This window comes from Chiloscyllium punctatum, chromosome 30 (genome assembly GCF_047496795.1).
Source record: "Chiloscyllium punctatum isolate Juve2018m chromosome 30, sChiPun1.3, whole genome shotgun sequence".
In the NCBI taxonomy this organism is placed as follows: Eukaryota; Metazoa; Chordata; class Chondrichthyes; order Orectolobiformes; family Hemiscylliidae; genus Chiloscyllium; species Chiloscyllium punctatum.
In genome coordinates this window covers 31,684,154-31,700,508 of record NC_092768.1, presented here as the reverse complement: position 1 = coordinate 31,700,508, position 16,355 = coordinate 31,684,154, and the positions used below count along the sequence as shown (strand labels likewise).

Below are 16,355 nucleotides of genomic sequence, written 5' to 3'. Positions count from 1 at the left end.
TGAAGGAGTTGACCCCGACTGAGTGTTGCAGACTGGCACATTCCAAGATCCAGGACTACGTGTTGAGGAACGTGCTGAAACTTGGGGCAGCTGCCGCCAAGGCGCGGTGGGGAAAGACCACCGTGTAACATCTGCCTGCCTAAAGAAGAACAGGGGGCCCCGCGCAGTCATTTGGCCTCTGCTGATGCCTCAGCTAAAAATGTAATCGTACAGACTTGTAAATAGGAATGATTACTCTGTTTTCGGTATGTAAACAAATGGAATGTTTACAGATGTATGGCATGTCCAACTGTACAGACCATCAAAGTATTTTATGAATAAAGTATATTTCTGAAATTAAAAAAAAGTTCTCCCAGGCCGAGGCTATCCCATTGCACTTTGGGTGTGCTGACGCCTGCGATGTCCCCAAATGCGGGATACTCGACTGCAAAATTTGTGGTAGTGGGGGACTGCGTTCGCGCTCTCCCCTGATTTACAAACCAATGACTGAATCTGAATTGCACTTTTTCTGTAGGCAGTGCTGTTATGCTGCAACTTGTCTTGTCACTGCTCCGTTAACACCCAAGTTTGCTCGGGCAGTCTTTGGAATACCTTTCTCCCCTCTCCAAGCAAGATCCGTCCTAACTTTAAAACCGTTCAGCCCACCAAACTTCTGCTGCATATGTGACCATTTCCCTCGATTTCCTCACTATATCTCTCAACATGCTTCTTAAACACCTTCTTGCTTAACTGCTCTCAGTCACCATCTGCTCCATGTCTTACCACCATTTACTTCTTCGCCAACCTCCCAAGCAAGGGCACCAACACCCTGAGCTACAAAGTGCAAAGCCCAGCCCACCTCACGCCTGGGGGGAGCAATGCCTCATCTTCCGCCTTCGGACCCTCCAACCACACAGCATCAATGTTGACTTCATCCGTTTCCTCATCTTCCACCCCCCACCTCATCTCAGACGCGCCCCTCCACTTGACTTGTCCCACCTGTCCATTTTCCTTCCCACCTATCCACTCCACACTGACCTATCCCCATCAATGCTCCCCAACTCCCACCCACTTGCATGTACCTATCACCTTCACAGCAAGCTTCCCCCAGCTCCACAACCACCTCCAGTCCAATTACCGCTTTCACTCCGCTCCAAGTCTCCAGTCAGCTCCAATCCAGCTCTCAGCCATTCTGTCCTGATCCAGGCCTCTAATCCACTCCAATCCAGCTCCCGGTCATTCTGTACTGATCCAGCCCTCTAATCCGCCCCCATCCAGCTCTCGGTCATTCTGTCCTGATCCAGGCCTCTAATCCGCCCCATCCAGCTCTCGGTCATTCTGTCCTGATCCAGGCCTCTAATCCACTCCAATCCAGCTCTCGGTCATTCTGTACTGATCCAGCCCTCTAATCCACTCCAATCCAGCTCTCAGCCATTCCAGACTGTTGCAGCTCTCCATCGGCTCCTCTTCAGCTCTCAGCTGCTCTGCACTGATCCAGGCCTCTGGTTCTCTCTGTTCTTCCTCACAGCTGCTCCACACTAATCCAGGGCCACAACACACTGCAGTACACCAGAACTGCAAAAAGAGGAAGAAGAACACCTATACAATGTATTTGCCAAAAACAGATACCCCCGCAATTTCATCAACAGATGCCTAAGGGAAAGACAACGGAATGAGGACATGTCGCAACCCAAAGGACTAGCCACACTACCATACATCAAGAACATTTCCGAACTGACAGTCAGACTACTGCGATCACTAGGACTCATAACAGCACACAAACCAACAGCCACTCTCAGACAACAACTCACCAGGACGAAGGACCCAATACCCAGCATGAGCAAAACCAATGTAGTGTACAAAGTCCCATGCAAGGACTGCACAAAACACTACATAGGACAAACAGGAAGACAGCTAACGATCCGCATCCATGAACACCAACTAGCCACGAAACAACACAACCAGCTATCCTTAGTAGCCCCACACACAGGTGACAAGCAACATGAGTTCGACTGGGACAACACTACTATTATAGGACAAGCCAAACAGAGAACGGCCAGGGAATTCCTAGAGGCATGGCACTCATCCACAGATTCAATCAACAAACACATTGACCTGGACCCAATATACCGACCACTGCAGCGGACAGCTGGAACTGACAACAGGAAGCGGCAGAGACAAACCACTCTAAATGCCGGAGGAAACATCACAGAAGCGCTTCACAGGAGGCTCCCAAAAACTGAGGATGTCACCGAGACAGGGGACAAAACGTCTGCAACACAAAATCCCAGCTTGGCGAACAGAACCACAACAGGTCTTAGACGACAGAACACGAGAGAGGCTGGACCAACCGCGATCTCTGGACGAGCTGACCAAGGCCCTCGAGTCCTTCGGAAAGAATAAAACTCCCAGAAGCGACGGCTTACCGGTCGAGCTCTATTCCGCTCTGTGGGACTTGATTGGCCAGGACCTGCTGGAGGTGTATGTCAGTATGCTCCGGGCAGGTACCATGAGTGAATCCATGAGGAAAGGCATCATCACCCTCGTCTACAAGCGGAAGGGGGAGAGGGAGGAACTCAAAAATTGGAGACCAATCTCACTGTCGAATGTGGATTACAAAATTCTGTCAAAGGTAATCGCCAACCGGGTCAGGACTGCTCTGGGGTCGGTGGTTCACCCCGACCAAACCTATGCTGTACCGGGCAGGAAGATCGCTGAGAGTCTCGCACTCCTCAGGGATACAATCGCCTACGTGCAGGACAGGGGGGTGGACACCTGCCTGATCAGCCTGGACCAGGAGAAAGCCTTTGACAGGATATCACACAGGTATATGAGAGAGGTCCTCTCCAAAATGGGCTTTGGGGAGGGAATCTGCAATTTGATCAGACTGCTCTACACCAACATTGTCAGTGCAGTCTCAATCGATGGGTGGGAATCAGATAGCTTCCCAGTCAGATCTGGAGTCAGGCAGTGCTGCCCTCTCTCTCCTGCCTTGTTTGTGTGCTGTATAGAGCCATTTGCCGATTCCATCAGGAAGGATGCGAGCCTGAGAGGGGTGACTATTCCTGGCAGCGGGGGCCTGCAGGTTAAGGCCTCCCTGTACATGGATGACGTCGCCGTTTTCTGCTCGGATCGCTGTCCGTGCACAGACTCGTGTGCGTATGTGACCAGTTCGAACGGGCCTCGGGGGCCAAGGTAAACCGAGGCAAGAGCGAGGCCATGCTCTTCGGGAACTGGGCCGACCAATCCTCGATCCCCTTCACCGTCAGGACCGACCACCTGAAGGTGCTGTGTATTTGGTTCGGGCGGGCTGGGGCGTGCGCCAAGTCTTGGGAGGGGCGTATCAGCAAAATGAGGCAGAAACTGGGCTGATGGAAGCTACGGTCGCTCTCCATCGTGGGAAAAAATCTGGTCATCAGGTGTGAGGCACTGTCATTGCTATTATACGTGGCACAGGTCTGGCCTATTCCCAGAACCTGTGCCGCTGCAGTCACCCGGGCCAACTTCCAGTTTATATGGAGGTCAAAGATGGACTGGGTTCGAAGGGACTCGCTGTGTAAAGATCTGGGCAACGGGGAAAAAAATACACCCAATGCCACACTCACCCTGATAGCCACCTTTGTGTGTGGCTGCATCAAGCTGTGCGTGGATCCCCGGTACACAAACACCAAGTGTCACTACGTACTGAGGTTCTACCTGTCCCCGGTGTTGCGAAGGATGGGCCTGGCCTCGCTGCCGCGGAACGCTCCGAGTAGTTGGACCGTTCCGTATCACCTGTCCTTCGTGGAGAAGTTTATGAAGAAAAACACCTTTGACCACAAGTCCATCAGGAAGTGGTCAGCACGTAGCGTCCTTGAGACCCTTCGGGTAAAGGAGAGGGCGGATCCTATCGAGCAGTTCCCTGAGCAGACTGTCAAAGCCATTTGGCAGAATGCCTCATCGCCAGAACTTTCCAACAAGCACCAAGACGTGGCTTGGCTGGTGGTGAGAAGGGCTCTGCCTGTGAGATCCTTTATGCACGCCCGGACTCTCAGCCACACCGCACGCTGCCCTCGAAGTGGCTGCGGGGGGGACGAGACTGTCACACACCTCCTTCTGGAATGTGCCAACGCAGAAGAAGTCTGGAGAGGAATGCAGTGGTGTTTGTCGAGTTTCGTCCCGAGCAGCTCCATGACGCGGGACTCCGTGCTCTACGGCCTGTTCCCCGGGACGCACACCGAGACAAACATCAGCTGTGCCTGGAGGATCGTCAACTCGGTGAAGGACGCTCTCTGGGCGGTCCGAAACCTGTTGATCTTCCAGCTGAAGGAGTTGACCCCGACTGAGTGTTGCAGACTGGCACATTCCAAGGTCCAGGACTATGTGTTGAGGGACGCGCTGAAGCTTGGGGCAGCTACCGCCAAGGCGCGGTGGGGAAAGACCACCGTGTAACATCTGCCTGCCTAAAGAAGAACAGGGGACCCACGCAGTCATTTGGGCTCTGCTGACGCCTCAGCTAAAGATGTAATCGTACAGACCTGTAAATAGGAATGATTACTCTGTTTTCGGTATGCAAACAAATGGAATGTTTACGGATGTATGGCATGACCAATTGTACAGATCATCAAAATATTTTATGAATAAAGTATATTTTTAAAATAAAAAACACTGGTCTGCGATTCAAATCTAAACGTCATTTTCGAGTAGATCTGATTTACTTATCGACATGAGACATTTATTATCGTTGATGCCAGTTTTTCCTTCTAACTTCCTGAGTAACCTTACAGTTCCTAAATAACCTCACACTCATTTACAATTTGCTTTGGAAGCACAACATATTTTTAACTTAAAAATATAATTTATTCATAAAAACATCTTTGTGTGTGTACACTGCGGTAAATGCCGTTCCGTTCTGGACAGTAGCATATGAAGTAAATAAACAAAACCTTTGAGTTTGACTCTATCCCAAGAAACCAAAGGCATCCTGTACACACCCAAGACTATATTTGCTTGTATTGAGACACCAGGAAGATCCAATAGTTAATAAAAAGGTTTATATTACCCTGATTGAAGCTGGTCAAATTGGAGTTGAGGTTGTTCTTCCTGATGTTGCTGTCTCTTGGTGCTAATATTCTCTCTGGAGTGTGTGAGGGCTCTCTGATTTGAAGGTGCTTTTAAAATTAGTTATGCAGGTCATTTCTGAGTACAGTTACTTAGCAGTAGTTTAATGTCACAATGTAATTAGCATAATTTAGTCACTTGATGTTTCTATCGCAGGAAGAGGGTTACAAAAGACAGAGTTGGATATTGTAATTTCCCCATCGATTGAGCTGAGCTGTCTCAGAAACAGTTTTCCTGAAACTCAGAACTATTGGTCCACCCGCAACCTTGCAACATTGCCCTGTCAACAGCTATTCAATCGTTAATCGAGGTGAATGGCTCATGTACCTGTCTGGCTTGATCCAAGTGAATGTTGGAAGTGTCCTGGCTTAATATCTCAATACCACTGTCTCATTAACACCTATTCAATGTAATCAATCAAGATTTGTGTATCTGTCTGTCTAACCTGCTCCAATTCCCAGCTCACTGTTCGGTTGGCCAGTTTTCCCAGCATGCCATTCAGTTTCTCAATGTTGCTTTCAGTCTCCCAAAATAGCTGTTATTTTATTTCAAGGGGACATTTCACTACCTACAAAAGAGGATACACAGATTTCGTCCAACGTTCCAGAAATTTCCTCACCTGCCTCCTTCAGTGTTCTGGGAGGGATCCCGTCAGGTCCGGGGGACTTGTCCACCTTAATGCTTTTTAAAATACCCAACACCTGAAATATCAAAACAGCTCTCACAAAACTCACCATGCCCTTCTGCTTTGATAATACTGATGCAAAGTTTTCATTTAGGACTTTACCCACTTCCTCCAGTCTCATGCATAAATTTAGATTTAGCTTTTATTGTCACGTGTACAGGAGTCCAGTGAAAAGTGTATAATGTCGCCACACACAGGGTCATCTTAGCTACAAAGATACCTAGATACAAATAAACTTTCATACTAAGTGTTAAAAGAAAGTTAAAAATCACACAACACTAGGTTTATTGAGAAGCACTAACTTTCAGAGTGCTGCCCCTTCGTCAGGTGGTTGTGGAGAATAAGATCACAAGACACAGAATTTAGAGCAAAATTTTACAATGTGATGTAACTGAAATTATATACTGAAAAAGACCTGGATTGTTTGTTCAGTCTCTCATCTGTTAGAATGACCATGTTGGTTTCAGTTCTTTCCTATGTAAATCCCAGAAAGTTTTTAAAAAGTTATATTGTCAAGTGAACTTTATCAATCCGTGCCATGTCAGCTCAGATATGCATTGAAGGTGTAAGGTTAAAGGTCTGTCTGCCTGTGTCCCAATGTTCAGACTGATTCTATCTCTATAAAAGAGATTTACAGAATCATACATGGATTCATGCAGTTTTTGAGCAAAATAAAATACAATTCTGCAAGTACAAATTCACCTCACAAACCTACGTGTGTGTGTGTGTGTGTGTGTGTGTAGGACAGAGGGGTCACCTGTAGTGTGACATGAACCCAAGGTCCCAGTTAAGGCCATCCCCGTGAGTACCCAACTTGGCTATTGGCAATCAGCCTCTGCTCGGCCACTTGGAAGGCAGACTTCAGGACAGGTAACAATGTTTATAAAATCATGAGGGTTGTGAAGAGGGTAAATAGACAAGGTCTTTTCCCAGGTGTGGGGGGAGTCCAGAACCGGAGGGCACAGGTTTAGGGTGAGAGGGGAAAAATTAAAAAAGGGACCTAAGGGGCAACTGTTTCACGCAGAGGGTGGTGCATGTATGGAATGAGCTGCCAGAGGAAGTGGAGGCTGCTACAATTACAGCATTTAAAAGGCATCTGGATGGGTCTATGAATAGGAAGGATTTAGATGGATATGGGCCAAGTACTGGCAGATGGGACTAGATTAGGTTGGGATATCTTTTTGGTGCAGACGAGTTAGACTGAAGGGTTTGTTTCTGTGTTTGTTTGACTCCATGACTGCACCTTCCTAAACCCTGATCTGTACCCATAAGGCCTTGCTGGGTGAGCCCTCCAAGGTGTCCTCCCTCAGTAAAGCTGAGATATTCTCCCTAATCAGTAGGCAACTCACCCACCACTTTTACATCACTCTCTATTTCACCGTGCAGAGTGGCACTAGTGGACCTCCCTGCCAGGATATTGATGTCCCGCAAGCTTAGGTCCCTCTTGGACCAGTCCCATCTGCCCCAGAGGACATCTCAAAGATACACACACCTGAAGCCCTCTCTCCTACACCAGCTCTTTTACCACATATTTAGCTGTATGTTCTTCCCATTCCTGGCCTGACTGGCATGTGGCACTGGCAGTAATCCCAAGATTATAACCCCAAAGGTTCCTGCTATTCAACTTGCTAGCAAACCTCCTATGCTCATTTTACAGGATTTCATCTCCCTCGCTGTCTATATTGTCAGTGCCAATGTGGACCACAATCTCTGGCTGCTCACTCTCCCTTTCAGTGCTGGACCTTGGGAATGTGCTGGTGTACAACACTCAGTCAGGATCAACTCCTTGCTCTGGAAGACCGACAAGTTACAGGCAGGCCAAGGAGCATCTTTCACCGAGGTAATGGTCTTCCAGGCGCAGTCGATGTCTGTCTCAGTGTGCGTCCCGAGGAACAGACCATTGAGCACAGAGTTACTCCAGATGAACCTGGCAGAGGTCTACAGAGTTACTAAAATTTGGGACATAGAATGGATAGTCACGGTGTTTCTCCTAGGGTGGAAATGTCAATTGCCGGGGGCATATACATTGTACTGAGTTCACAATATATTGGGTTTTGGAATTGGAACGTTACGTGGAGTACTATGCCCAGTTCTCGTCTCCCGATTACAGGAAAGACATTGTTAAGCTGGAGAGCGTTCAACAGGATGTTTCCAGTAATGGAGGGTTTGAGTGATAAGGAAAGGCTGGATAGGCTGGGACTTCTTTCACTGGAGACTAGAAGGTTCAGAGGTGACCTTACAGAGTTTATAAAATAATGAGGGGGAGAGATAAGTGTCTTTTCCCGATGCTGGGGGATTTCAAGATGAGGGGGGTATATTTTCAAGGTGAGAGGAGAAAGATTTTACAAAAGACAATGAAGGCTTTTTTTTAAACACAGAGAACAATTCGGGTGTGGGAAGAACTGTCAGAGGAAGTGGTGGATGTGGGTACCTTTACAATGTTTAAAAGACATTTGGATAAGTTCATGAATAAGCAATGTTTAGAGGGATATGGGCCAGGAGCAGGCAGTTGGGACTAGTTTAGTTTGGGATTATGGTCGGCATGGACTGGTTGGACTGAAGGGTCTGTTTCCATGTTGTATGACTGTATGACTCATGTACATTCAGAATATACCCTCAGCTAATGAGCTGCACACCTTTCAGAGACTTTCTGTCTGCCAACAACTATCTGATTGGCTCTCAGACAGCTGAATGGCTGATGGGTGGGAATGATTGGGCAGAAGTTACCAGACCTTGGGTAAGGAAAGAGCAGTATAATAAAACCTTGAGCCTGAGGAAAACCAGTTTACTAATCCTCATCAGTTGCTGGAAACTGTGCTCTTAAACAATAAGGCAGAGACTTTAAATCGTAGGGTGGCTTGATGGTTAGCGCTACTGTTTCACATCACCAGGGACATGGGTTTCATTCCAGCCTCGGGCGACTGCCTGTGTAGAGTTGCCACACTCTCCCTGTGTCTGTGTGGGTTTCCTTCAGGTGCTCCGGTTTCCTCTCACTGTCCAAAGATGTGCAGTGTAGGGTGAATTGACGGTGCTAAATTGCTGGAAAAGCACAGCAGATCAGGCAGCTTCCTCAGATGCTTGCCTGACCTGTTGCGCTTTTCCAGCACCACACTCTCGACTCTGATCACCAGCATCTGCAGTCCTCACTTTCTCCATGTTAAATTGCTCCATAGTGTCCAGGGATGTGCAGGCTGGGTGGATCAGCCATGGGACATGCAGGGTTACAGGGACAGGGGTTTTATCTCGTCCAGCTATACATTGGTGGTGCATAATTGTATGTCTATAGTTAGAATTCAGTTATTTTAATTAGATAGTAACTCTTGTTAAACACAGAAACTAGGTCATGTTTCCTATTGATCTGGTTCTCAAAAACACAGATAATTTGGGGAATTTTACCTGCTTTTATAAAATCTATGACGAGCCAGGGAATAACCGCTTAATTTCCAGCATGCTACCTCAAACGATGTCATAATTCCTAAAGGTTAAGCACTTGGTATCGGCTATTTCAGTTAACCCAACACTTTTCCAGAAAAGAATTTAAGGTCCAGTAGACCTCATGAAAGCAGAGATTCACTGAGCAACTTGTGAGTTTCTGTGTTCGGTTGCACATGTGTAGTGGTCACAGATCACCATTGGCTTTACAAAAGTAATGACATTGAACGCTGACACTTCCTCCATGGTAACAACACCAGAAAGCAGCTCTTCACAATCATAGGGGTGGGGGTACGGTGGCTTAGTGGTTAGCACTACTGCCTCACTGTTCCTGGGACACAGGTTCGATTCCAGCCTTGGGCAACCACCTGTGTGGAGTTTGCATGTTCTCCATGTGTCTGCGTGGGTTTCCTCTGGGTGCTCCAGTTTCCTCCCACAGTCCAAATATGTGCAGGTTTGGTGGTGTGGCCATGTTAAAGTGCTCATAGTGTTCAGGGATATGTAGCTTAGGTGCATTAGTCAGGGGTAAATGTAGAGCAATGGGGAAATGGATTTGAATGGGATACTCTTCAGAGGGTCGATGTGGACTTGTTGGGCCAAATGGTCTGCTTCCACACTGTAGAGATTTGATGATTCTTCAATGTGGATGGGAAGCTAGGGAAGACATTGTGGGGCCATTAGCTGGGATATTTGTATCGTCTACAGTCACGGGTGAGGTACTGGAGGGTGGCTAATGTTGTGCCTTTATTTAAGAAAAGCTGTAAGGAGAATCCTGGGAACTATCGATCCGTGAGTTTGCCATCAGTGGAGGGTAAGTTGTTGGAGGGAATCCTGAGGGATAGGATTTATGTGCATTTGGAAAGGCAAGGACTGATTCAGGATAGTCAGCATGGCTTTGCACATCAGAAATTGTGACTCAAACTTGATTGAGAGCTTTGAGAATGTGATCAAGAATATAGATGACGGCAGAGCAGTCGAGTCGACGTCGACATTAGCAAGGCCTTTGACAAGGGTTCCGTATGGTGGACTAATTCGTAAAGTTCGATCACATGGGATTCAGGGAGAGCTTATCAATTGGATGCAAAATTGGCTTGGGAGTAGGAGACAGAGGGTGGTGTTGGAAGGTTGTTTTTCAGACTGGAGGCCTGTGACCAGTGGTGCTCTGCAGGGCTCGATGGAAGGTCCACTCTTGTTTGTCCTTTATAGAAACGATTTGGATGAGAATTTAGGACGCATGGTTAGTAAGTTTGCGGATGACACCAGGAGTGGCAGATGGAGTTTCATTTGGATAAAGGTGAGGTGTTGCATTTCGGTAAAACAAACAAGGACTGATTATGTAGTTAATGGTAGAGCCCTGGGTAGTGTTGTTGAGCAGAGTGACCTAGGGGTTCAGGTACATAGCTCTTTGAAAGTTATGTCACAAAAAGCTAAGGTGGTTGAGAAGGAATTCAGCGTGTTTGCCTTCAATGCTCAGGCCACTGAGGAAAGGAGTGATGTCATCTTACAATTGGACAGGATGTTGGTGAGGCCACTTTTGGAACACTGTGTCTGATTCTGGCACCTTGTATCGGAAGCTTGTTATTAAATTGGACAGGGGTCAGAAAATATTTACAAGGATGTTACTGAGACTGGACGGTTTGAGTTATAAGGAGAGGCTGGATCAGCTGGGACTTTCTTCACTGGAGTGTACGGGTTAAGGGTGACCTTACAGAGATTTATAAAATCATGAAGGGTATAAAGAAGGTGAAGAGCGAAGGTCTTTTCCCCTCGGGTGGGGGAGTTCAAAACTAGGGGGCATATTTTTAAGGTGAGAGGAGAAAGATTGAAAAGAGAGTTGAGGGGTAACTTTTGAACACTGAGGATGGTTGGTATGTGGAGTGAACTACCAGAGGCAGCGGTACAATTACAAAATTTCAAAGACATTTGGACAAACACATGAATAGGGAAGGTTTAAAGGGATATGGGCCAAAGACTGACAAATGGGACTAGTGCAGTTTGGAGAAACTTGGTCAGCATGGATCAGTTGGGCCGAAGGGTCTGTCTGACTCTATGAAATAGATTGAAAGTGAAAGGGGGTGTGAGAGACAACGGTGTTAAGTGCCTGGAATGTGCTGCTAAAGGAAATGGAAGAGGTTGATACAGTTGCAATATTTAAGAGGCATCTTGATGGATATACAATCAGGCAGGGAATACAGGGTTATGGACCACCTTGAGGCAAAGGTGGTTCGTTTAGAAATGTGTCCTGTGTCGCCTGAACTTGGTGGGGCTGAGGGCCTGTTCCTGTTCTTTGTTGAGCATAGTATTTATTGCAGGGTGGAACAAAATAAAAGGTGGACTAAGCATCCATGGCGTGGGGGGTAGAATTTAAACGACGCACAGAGAGCAGCTGCTGGTCATGAAATGCAGTCATAGGCACGTTGTGATAACAGCACCACCTTCGGGATATGTGCAAATACAATCTGTTATTAGTTTGTAAACCAGGGGAGAGCGCGAACGCAGTCCCCCATTATCACAAATTTCACAGGCAAGTATCCCACATTCTGAGACATCGGAGTAGGAATCCGTACACCTGAGGTGCAATGGGATAGCCTCATCCTGGGAGAACCGCTGTTTTTTTAAATTGTAAAAAATATACTTTATTCAGAAAAATTACCCGAATCTACATAAACAGGTACGAAAGCAGTTCTGAACAGGCTTCGCATATCAAGTCTTCAATCTGACATTCCCTGTGGTTGAAAAGGCCAAAGGTATTTCTTACCTACGCAGGAGACAATTTACACACATTTGCCGCAAAAGTGAACAGATCCCATTTGTACTTCAGTAGGGAGAGCCCAGACGGTGGTCTTTCCCCACCGCAGCTGCCCCAAGCTTCAGTGTGTCCCTCAGCACGTAGTCCTGGACCTTGGGATGTGCCAGTCTGCAACACTCGGTCAGGGTCAACTCCTTGCCCTGGAAAACAGACAAGTTTCGGGCAGAACAAAGAGCGTCTTTCACTGAGGGGACGGTCCTCCAGGCACTGTCAACGTTTGTCTCGGTGTGTGTCCTGGGGAACAGCCGGGAGAGCATGGAGTCACGGAGCTGCTCGTGACGAACCTCGACACAAACCACTGCATCTCCCTCCAGGCTCCCTTTACAAAGGCACACTCCAGAGGGAGATGTGTGACAGCCATAGCAGCACACACTCAAATGCATTCACGTGGACACCAGCTTCCAAACCCATACCCTCTGCCATCTCGAAGCAAAACAGCAGCAGATACATGAGAACACCACCACTTTCAAATTCCCCTCCAAGCCACTCAACCATCCCAACTTGGAAAAATACCGCTGTCCATCAAGTGTCACAATGCCCCTCCCGAACTGCACAAAAGGATCCTGGGTAATCCAAGATGGAAGACGGGAAAAATTTGTGGCTGTAAGACCTGTTCCTTTTTTTGAGGCATTTTAGGTGTTGGAGGTGATTTCCTCGAATTCCATGAGCAGCAATTATTGTTTTATAAACTGTTACATTGTTTGGGAACTTTGGGGAGAAAAGATCAAAACAATGGCACTTTTAAAAGGAGGAAGACAGACAAAGGCAGTGAGGGAGGGAGGGAGAGAAAGAAACCTACACTGCTGCCAGACCCAGCAGTGAATCTGCACAGTTACTGTCTTTGCTGGCTGAATTCATGTATCTCTGGACATCAGAGTACATCTAGGAAAAATTAACCAACAGTGAGATTCACAGTTGATCTTGGAGGAACCGGTGTTAGAGAGGTCACAGCACAGGAACAGATAAGTGTGTGGTTTTTACATGTAACCTTTCTGTAGATCTAGAGTAATGACTAGAGTGGGTTATTTCTTGATTATATGTTTTACTGAGTTCTGTCTCTTGATTAAATTTTAAAAATATCAGCCATAAGTACAAAATTAGCCTGGAGATGTATTTTTAAGAGCAATAAGATGGTGTTACCTTCGGGGTCTGTGGATTATGAAGGAGCAAGGATGGACAAAAGTAGAGTGACGTGCTCTTCCTGTTGGATGTGGGAGTTTAGGGGAAGTTTCCATGTTACTGGTGATTATGTCTGCAGGAAGTGTCTTTGGTTGCGAATCCTATCAGATCGTATGGATCGGTCAGAGTTTAGTGGGAGGCAATGAGGAATTTACAAGACCAAGGGGGTGTGATGGATAGCAGTTATAGGAAGGGAGGAAAGCTGCAGATGTAGTCACATAGATGGGTTAAAACCAGGAAAGGTAGGAGGGATGGGCAAGTAGTTCAGGACTCTCCCGTGACTATCCCCATCTCAAACAAGTATGGTGTTTTGGAAAATGTAGGGGGTGATGGACTCTCCAGGGAATGTAGCACGAACAGCCAAGTTTCTGGTACTGAGAACAGCTCGAATGTAATCTGGGGTATGTCAGGTTCCAAGTGATTGATTGTGGTAGGGGACTCTCTCGTTAGAAACACAGGCAGACGTTTCTGCTGCCAGCAGTGAAAACCAGAATGATGTGTTGCCTCCCCAGTGCCAGGATCAAGGATGTCTCAGAGGATGCAGAATGATCTGAAAGGGGAGAGGGACCAGCAGGGGATCATTGCACATATTGGAACCGGTTAGCATTGCTACCACAAAGCACCAGGGTCCCAGGTTCGATTCCAGTCTCGGGCAACTGTCTGTGTGAAGTGTGCACATTCTTCCCATGTCTGCATGGGTTTCCTCTGGGTGCTCCGGTTTCCTCCCACAGTCCAAAGATGTGCAGATCAGGTGAATTTGCCGTGCGAAATTGCCCATAGTGTGAGGTGCATTAGTCAGAGAGAAATGGGTTTGGGTGGGTTGCTCTTCGGAGGGTGAATGTGGACTGGTTGGGCTGAAGGGCCTGTTTCCACCATGTAGGGAATCTCATCCAATCTAAAACTAACGACACAAGAAGGGAAAAGGATAAGATTCTGAAGGGAGAATACAGACGGTTAGGCAGGAATTTAAAAAGTATGTCCTTGAGGATAGTAATATCTGGTTTACTCCTGGTGCTATGAGCGAGTGAGGATAGGAATAGGAGGATAGAGCAGATGAATGATGGGCTGAGGAACTGGTGCAGGGGTGAAGAGTTCACATTTTTGGATCATTGCAATCTCTTCTGGGTTGACGTGAGCTGGACAGTAAGGATGGATTGCACCTAAATTGGAAGGGGACTAATATACTGACAGGGAGATTAGTGAGAGCTGCTCGGGAGGATTTAAACTAGTAAGGTGGGGGTGGTGGGGGTGGTGGGGATGAATGGAACCCAGGGAGATAGTGAGGAAAGAGATCAATCTGAGATTGGTACAGTTGAGAGAAGAAGCAAGTCAAAGAGTCAGGGCAGGCAGGGATAAAGTAGAGAACAGGGTAGGACTGATAAACTAAACTGCATCCATTTCAATGCAAGGGGCCTAACAGGGAAGGCAGATGAACTCAGGGTATGGTTAGGAACATGGGCCTGGGATATCACAGCAATTACAGAAACATGGCTCAGGGATGGACAGGACTGGCAGCTTAATGTTCCAGGATACAAATGCTACAGGAAGGACGGAAAGGGAGGCAAGAGAGGAGGGAGAGTGGTGTTTTTGATAAGGGATCCCATGACAACTGGACTAAGGGAGGATATTCCTGGGAATACATCAAAGGAAGTTATTTGGGTGGAACAGAGGAATAAGAAAGGGATGATCACCTTATTGGGATTGCATTATAGATCCCGTCATAGTCAGAGGGAAATTGAGAAACAAATTTGTAAGGAGATCTCAGTTATCTATAAAAATAATAGGGTGGTTATAGTCGGAGATTTTAAATTTCCAAACTTAGACTGGGACTGACATAGTGTTAAGGGTTTAGATGGAGCGGCATTTTTAAAATAGTGATGGAAAAGGATAGACCACATCTAAAAGTTGAATTTCTACATTGGAGGAAGGCCAATTTTGATGGCATGAGGCAAAAACTTTCAAAAGCTGATTGGGAGCAGATGTTCACAGGTAAAAGGGACAGCTGGAAAACCGGAAGCCTTCAAAAATGAGGAAATGATAGTCCAGAGAAAGTATACTGCATTCCTATTCAGATGAAAGGGAAGGCTGATAGCTGTAGGGAATGCTGGATGATGAGAGAAATTGAGGTTTTAGTAAGGAAAAAAAAGGAAGTATCTGCCAGGTATAGACAGCAGAGATCGAGTGAATCCTTGGAAGAGTATAAAGGCAGTAGGAGTATACTTGAGAGAGAAATCAGGAGGGCAAAAAGGGGACATGAGACAGTGTTAGCAAGTAAGGTTAAGAAGAATCCAAAGGGAGTTTATAAATACATTAATAACAAAGGGGTAACTAGGGAGAGAATAGGGCCCCTCAAAGATCAGCAAGACGGTCTATGTATGGAGCCGCAGGAGACTGGGGAGACACTGAACAAGTAGTTTGCATGATGTTTATCATGAAGGAGGACATGGAAGACACAGAAAGTAAGGAAATAGATGGTGACATTTTAAAAAATGTCCACATTACAGAGGAAGAGGTGTTAGATGTCTCGAAACTCATAAAAGTGGATAAATCCCCAGGACCTTCTCAGGTGTACCCTCGAACTCTGTGGCAAGCTAAGCAAGTGATAGCTGGGCCTTTTGCTGAGATATCTGTATCATCGATAGCCACAGGTGAGGTGCTGGAAGACTGGAGGTTGGCTAACATGGTGCTACTGTTTAAGAAGGGTGGTAAGGAGAAGCCAGGGAACTATAGACCAGTGAGCCTGACCTCAGTGGAGGGCAAGTTGTTGGAGGGAATCCTGAGGGACAGGATGGACCTGAATTTGGAAAGGCAAGGACTGATTAAGGACAGTCAGCATGACTTTGTGCATGGGAAATCATGTCTCATGACTTGATTGAGTTTTTTGAAGAAGTAACATTGATGAGGGATTGATGAGGGCAGAGCGGTGGAGGTGATCTATGTGGACTTCAGTAAGGCGTTCGACAATGTTCCTCATGGTCGACCTACTAGCAAGGTTAGATCTCATGCAATACAGGGAGAACTAGCCATTTGGATACAGAGCTGGCTCGAAGGTAGGAGATAGAAGGTGGTGGTGCAGGGTTGCTTTTCAGACTGGAGGCCTGTGACCAGTGGAGTGCCACAAGGATCGGTGTTGGGTCCACTGTTTTTCGTCATTTATATAAATTATTTGGA

General features: G+C 46.8%; 1 pseudogene; it reads left to right on the top strand.

Moving 5' to 3' along the window:
* The first annotated feature begins 324 nt into the window (after nt 1-324).
* On the top strand, nt 325-470 carry LOC140455770 (U1 spliceosomal RNA; annotated as a pseudogene).
* The last annotated feature ends 15,885 nt before the right edge of the window (nt 471-16,355 follow it).